Source organism: Cetorhinus maximus, chromosome 19, assembly GCF_964194155.1.
Source record: "Cetorhinus maximus chromosome 19, sCetMax3.hap1.1, whole genome shotgun sequence".
Lineage (NCBI taxonomy): Eukaryota > Metazoa > Chordata > Chondrichthyes > Lamniformes > Cetorhinidae > Cetorhinus > Cetorhinus maximus.
Window position 1 is genome coordinate 83,733,157 of NC_135897.1, and position 7,194 is coordinate 83,740,350.

The following is a 7,194-nucleotide window of genomic DNA, read 5'->3' on the forward strand; positions in this document are numbered from 1 at the left end:
TCACAATGTTGGGGTTTACTATAGGCCTCCCAATTGCCAGCGGGAGATTGAGGAGCAGTTATGTAGGCAGATTTTGGAAAGATGTAAAAGCAATGGGGTTATTGTGGTGGGTGATTTTACCTTTCCCTATATTGACTGGGAATCACTTAGTGCTAGGGGTTTGGATGGTGCAGAATTTTAAGGTGCATCCAGGAGGGCTTCCTGAGACAATATGTAGATAGTCCAACTAGGGAAGGGGCAATACTGGACCTGGTATTAGGGAATGAACCCGGCCAGGTGGTCGAAGTTTCAGTAGGGGAGCATTTGGTAAAAGTGACCATAATTCAGTAAGTTTCAAGGTACTGGTGGATAAGGATAACAGGAGTCCTCGGGTTAAGGTGCTTAATTGGGGGAAGGCTAATTATAACAATATTAGGCAGGAACTGAGGAATCTAGACTGGAGGCGGATGTTTGAGGGCAAATCAACAACTGACATGTGGGGGGCTTTCAAACGTCAGTTGATAAGAATTCAGGACCGGCATGTTCCTGCTAGGATGAAGGATAAGCATGGCAAGTTTCAGGAACCTTGGATAACGAAGGATATTGTGAGATTAGTCAAAAAGAAAAGGGAAGCATTCGTAAGGGCTAGAAAGCTGGGAACAGATGAAGCCCGTGGAGAATACAAAGAAAGTAGGAAGAAACTTAAGCAAGGAGTCAGGAGGGCTAAAAGGGGTCATGAAAAGTCACTGGTAACCAGGATTAAGGAAAATCCCAAGGCCTTTTATACATATGTAAAAAGCAAGAGGGTAGCCAGGGAAAGGGTAGGCCCACTCAGGGACAGAGGTGGGAATCTGTGTGTGGAGCCAGAGGAAATGGGAGAGATACTAAATGAATACTTCTCATCAGTATTCACCAAAGAGAAGGACTTAGTGGTCGATTTGTCTAGGGAAGAATGTGTAGATAGCCTGGATCATGTTGAGATCAAAAAAGAGGTGTTGGGCGTCTTGAAGAATATTAAGGTGGATAAGTCCCCAGGGCCAGATGGGATCTACCCCAGAGTACTGAGGGAGGCAAGGGAGGAGATTGCTGGGGCCTTGATAGAAATCTTTGTATCCTCACTGGCTACGGGTGAGGTCCCAGAGGACTGGAGAATGGCCAATGTTGTTGCATTGTTTAAGAAGGGTAGCAGGGATAATCCAGGAAATTACAGGCCGGTGAGCCTTACGTCAGTGGTAGGGAAATTATTGGAGAAGATTCTCTGTGACAGGATTTACTACCATTTGGAAGCAAATGGGCGTATTAGTGAGAGGCAGCATGGTTTTGTGAAGGGGAGGTCGTGTCTCACTAACTTGATCGAGTTTTTCGAGAAAGTGACAAAGATGATCGATGATGGAAGGACAGTGGATGTTATATACATGGATTTCAGTAAGGCCTTTGACAAGGTCCCTCATGGCAGACTGCTACACAAGGTAAAGTCGCACGGGATGAGTGGTGAGCTGGCAAGATGGATACAGAATTGGCTTGGTCATAGAAGACAGAGGGTAGCAGTGGAAGGGTGCTTTTCTGAATGGAGAGCTGTGACTAGTGGAGTTCCGCAGGGATCAGTGCTGGGACCTTTGCTGTTTGTAGTATACATAAATGATTTGGAGGAAAATGTAACTGGGCTGATTAGTAAGTTTGCAGACGACAATAAGGTTGGAGGAGTTGCAAATAGTGAAGAGGATTGTCAAAGGATACAATGGGATATAGATCGGTTGGAGACTTGGGCGGAGAAATGGCAGATGGAGTTTAATCCGGACAAATGCAAGGTAATGCATTTTGGAAGGTCTAATACAGGCAGGAATTATACAGTAAATGGCAGAACCCTTAAGTGCATCGACGGGCAGAGGGATCTGGGTGTACAGGTCCACAGGTCACTGAAAGTGGCAACGCAGGAAGGCATATGGCATGCTTGCCTTCATTGGCAGGGGTATTGAGTATAAAAGCTGGGAAGTCATGCTGCAGCTGTATAGAACCTTGGTTAGGCCACACTTGGAATATTGCGTGCAATTCTGGTCACCACATTACCAGAAGGATATGGAGGCGTTGGAGAGGGTGCAGAGGAGGTTTACCAGGATGCTGCCTGGTCTGGAGGTTATTAGCTATGAGGAGAGGTTGGGGAAACTCGGATTGTTCTCACTAGAGCGACGGAGATTGAGGGGAGACTTGATAGAAGTTTACAAAATTATGAGTGGCATGGACAGAGTAGATAGTCAGAAGCTTTTTCCCAGGGTGGAAGAGTCAATTACTAAGGGACATAGATTTAAGGTGAGAAGAGAAAACTATAGAGGAGATGTGCGGAGCAAGTTTTTTACGCAGAGGGTAGTGAGTGTCTGGAATTCGCTGCCAGAGGAGGTGGTGGAAGCAGGTACGATAGTGGTGTTTAAGAGGCAGCTTAACAAATACATGAATAGGATGGGAATAGAGGGATACGGACCCCGGAAGTGCAAAATGTTTTAGTTGACAGGCAATATGATCGGCGCAGGCTTGGAGGGCCAAAGGGCCTGTTCCTGTGCTGTACTTTTCTTTGTTCTTTGTTCTTGTTCTAAAGCAGAATGTGATAATAGCAGGACTAGGGTAAGCACTCTGGAAAGAACAACATGAACAAGTGACAGATGGCCCTAGTGAAGGTAGGGTTGGGGGAGGGGACGGTGGTGGGGAAAAAGATCGAAAAAAGCATAAAAGATGGGGGTAAAACAATGAATAAAAATGAAAATAAATAAAAATGGGTAAAAAATAAACAATTAAAAAATGAACAAATAAAAATTGAGAAATGAAGTCCGGAAGGCTGTGAAGTGCCTAATCGGAAGATGAGGTGCTGTTCCTCCAGTTTGCACTGGGCTTCCCTGGAACATTGCAGCAGGCCAAGGATGGACATGTGGGCAAGAGAGCAGGGTGGTGTGTTGAAATGCCAAGCGGCTGGGAAGTCTGGGTTATGCTTGCGGACAGACCGAAGGTGTTCCGCAAAGCGGTCACCCAGTCTGTGTTTGGTCTCTCCAATGTAGAGGAGACCACATTGGGAGCAGTGAATGCAGTAGACTAAATTGAGGGAAGTGCAAGTGAAATGCTGCTTCGCTTGAAAGGAGTGTTTGGGCCCTTGGACGGTGAGGAGGGAGGAGGTAATGGGGCAGCTGTTGCACCTTCTGTGATCACATGGGAAGGTGCCGTGGGAGGGAGATGAGGTATTGGGGGTGATGGAGGAGTGGGCCAGGGTGTCCCGGAGGGAACAGTCCCTGCGAAATGCTGACGGGGGAAGGTGAAGGGAAGATGTGTTTGGTGGTGGCATCATGCTGGAGTTGGCGGAAATGGCGGAGGATGATCCTTTGAATGCGGAGGCTGGTGGGGTGAAAAGTGAGGATAAGGGGGGCCCAATCATGGTTCTTGGAGGGAGAGGAAGGTGTGAGGGCAGTGGTGCAGAAGATGGGTCGGACATTGTTGAGGGCCCTGTCAACTACCGTGGGTGGGAAACCTCGGTTAGGGAAGAAGACATTTCAGAAGTGCCGTTTTGGAAAGTGGCATCATCGGAACAGATGCGACGGAGGCGAAGGAACTGAGAGAATGGGATGGAGTCCTTACAGGAAGCAGGGTATGAAGAGCTGTAAATGAGGTAGCTGTGGGAGTCGGTGGGCTTGTAGTAAATATTGGTGGACAGTCCATCACCAGAAATTGAGACAGAGAGGTCAAGGAAGGGAAGGAAGTGTCAGAGATGGACTATGTGAAGGTAATGGAGGGGTGGAAATTGGAAGCAAAATTGATAAAGTTTTCCAGATCCAGACGAGAGCATGAAGCAGCATCAAAACAGTCATCGATGTATCGGAGAAAGAGTTGTGGGAGGGGGCTTGAGTAGGACTGGAACATATGTTCCATATACCCAATAAAGAGACAGGCAAAAACTGGGGCCCATGCAGGTACCCATAGCCACACCTTTTATTTGGAGGAAGTGAGACAAGTTAAAGAAGAAATTGTTCAGTGAGAGAACAAATTCAGTCAGACGGAGGAGAGTAGTGGTGGATGGGGATTGTTTGGGCCTCTGTTCAAGGAAGAAGCGGAGAGTCATCAGACCATCCCGGTGGGAGATGGAGGTGTAGAGGGATTGGACATCCATGGTGAAGAGACAACAGTTAGGGTCAGGGAACTGGAAATTGTTGATATGACGTAGGGCATCAGAGGAATCGCGGATGTAGGTGGGAAGAGACTAGACAAGGGGAAGAGACCTCACTGTCCAAGGGCCCAAACGCTTCTTTCAGATGAAGCAGCATTTCACTTGCACCTCCTTCAATTTGCTCTACTGCATTCGCTGATCCCAATGTGGTCTCCTCTACGTCGGGGAGATCAAACGCAGACTGGGTGACCGCTTTGCGAAACACCTTCGGTCTGTCCGCAAGCATTACCCAGACCTCCCTGTCGCTTGCCATTTCAACACTCCACCCTGCTCTCATGCCCACATGTCCGTCCTTGGCCTGCTGCAATGTTCCAGTGAAGCTCAACGCAAACTGGAGGAACAGCACCTCATCTTCCAATTAAGCACTTTACAGCCTTCTGTACTTAACATTGAGCTCAGCAACTTCAGACCATGAACTCTCTCCTCCACCCCCACCCCCTTTTTTTCAAAAATCAATTTACAACTTTTATTTTTTCATTCTTAAAATTTTTATTTATTTTCATTTTTATTCATTGAAAATAGGATAAAAGGTGGGGATAAAATAATCTTTTTTCCCCACCATCGGCCCCTCCTCCAATCATACCCCACATCTGTCACTTGTTGATGTTGTTCTTTCCAGAGTGCTTACCCTTGTTCTGCTATTATCACATTCTGCTTTCTGACCTTACTGCAACCATCAGTACCACTACCATTAACACCCCTTTGACCTTTTCTCCAAGACATCTCTGGCAATCTCTCCTTTGCCTCCACCTATCGCTGGCCTTCTATCCAGCTTCACCGGCTCCACCCCCCCTTAAACAGTATAAATTTCATCACATTTTTACTTCTCCTTAGCTCTGAAGAGTCATAAGGACTCAAAATGTTAACACTTTTTTTTCTCTCCACAGAGGCTGTTAGACCTGCTGAGTTTTTCCAGCATTCCCTGTTTTTGTTTCAGATTTCCAGCATCCGCAGTATTTTGTTTTTTTCCTAAAGGGTGGTGTTGGCCACCCTAGTCTAGCTGAGCTACAGAAATAGGGTAACTTTTAACTTCTTTTTGGTAATCAATACATAAAGCGCCCTACAGTAGACCTAGCGATGGATTCTTCCCAGGCAGTTCCAGACAACCTTGGAATTTAATGCAACAAAACACAGGCTAACTAATGTGCACTCTTATCAGGTTAAAAAAAAACTCTTACTTCATAGAATAGTTAGAGCACAGGAGCTCGTTATTTGGCCCATTGTGTCTATGCCATCTCTCTCTGCAAGACTCACCTTGTCCCACTCCCGTGCCCTATGGCCCTGCAATTTCTCTGTTCAGGGACCTGATTATCTTCTGAAAGTCAGGTTGAATCTGCCTCCACCACCCTTTCAGGTACCCAGAATTGTTTAAATGTGTTGCTATTAACCGCATGCCTGAATTCTTTTTTTTAAACGTCATCGGTCTCTAGTGATCTTCATTCAAATCACTGACACCCGGCATAGTTAAAGGTCTGTAAACTGGGATGAAGATGAAAATATTACTGGAGAGAAATGCACAAAAAAGGCAACAGTGCGGTTCAAAGATAAACTGTATTGTCATGCACTAGAAACACACCTAACCCCGCACCCCCTCCCGCCCCCCACCCCAGCAAAATAAATATAAACCAGTCCTTTTAATCCAGTAAAATGTTGTGCCTGTCCAATAAAAGGATGAGAGACCACTTCCTGTACTTAAGGCAATGGCGGTTCAGGGTTTTGCAAAACCAAAAATCTCTCCGTCCAGGACAGGTCAGAGAAATGGTGCATCTGAGTAAAGAGCGCTCTTATTCTTAATCCTATTGGGTTAAGCATCACCCTCTCCAAAGCCGGGTGGCGATTATTCAGATGGGAGGTGCTCTGAACCTGTCTCCTGGGAGCTGCTCCCCAGAATACTTGCACTTAATCTGGTATGTTCTGGGAGTTGGAGTTTGCTACCCAATTGAGTTTGTTACAATTACGAGGTTTAAAAGATTATATTTTGGGACTGTCGCTTTATAGTGAGGGTAAATGTAGAGGGTCATGTTATCTGCTCTGCATTTTGCCTGACAATAAGCACAGGTGGTTTGATTATCAGAGATAAAAGGAAGGCTAATTGTTTTACTGAGAAGGAGCAAAGTATTTAGGGTTGGAGATAATGGCAGCAGTCCGAGTTTATAATAAGTAGACTCAGTCTCCCAAAGTCCCAGAAAGGTGTCATAGGTATCGGGTTATAAATAGCTGTGCTGTATGCTGTCCAGTCACTTCTAAGGTGAAGGGGAATTGGGATCAAAGATAGCTAGTTAGCATTTCTACCTGGATAAAAGATTGTGTTTCACGCTGCTATAGGGACGAGGGCAGGTTACAGGCTTCCCTACAAATCAGTGAATACTACAGACAGACAGCTGAGGTTCTGTGTGGTCAGCAGAGAGAAAAGGCTGACTTTGCGAGCTACCACAGCTGGATCAGTGAGGGAGACAATCTCTAGTCGAAGAGACGCATCCTGCAGGTTTCTACAGATTCCGGTAGATTTGTTCTGACATGGACAGGGAGAAGCATCATCATCAGAACAGGTTTTACTGCTGCTGGTGAGAGTTATGAAACTCTGAAAACTGAGAAAAAACGCCTGAAGACAAATCACCCAAAGTTACTCAGCAAAGCAGGGATACAGGAACCCCCCTGGAAGCTGAGAACAACTGTAGGCTGCTATTGTATAAAAGTACTGTAATTCAATGGAGACAGCGATGGGTGATAAGGATAATGGGGAATGTCACTTTCTTATGAAAGTTTTCGTTACAAGAAGATAGTTTAGTCAATAGTGTTTTTTTTAAATCATTTGCTGCAGTAAAAAGTTTAAAAGATGAAATCTTGCTGCATCATTCTTTCAGCTATTAACTGAATGTTCGAATTCTTTTTAAACGTTATCGGTCTCTACAGTGATCTTCATTCAAATCACCGATACCTGGCATAGTTAGAGGTCTGTAAACTGGGATGAAGATGAAAATATTACTGGAGAGAATATAAATGCACAAAAAAGG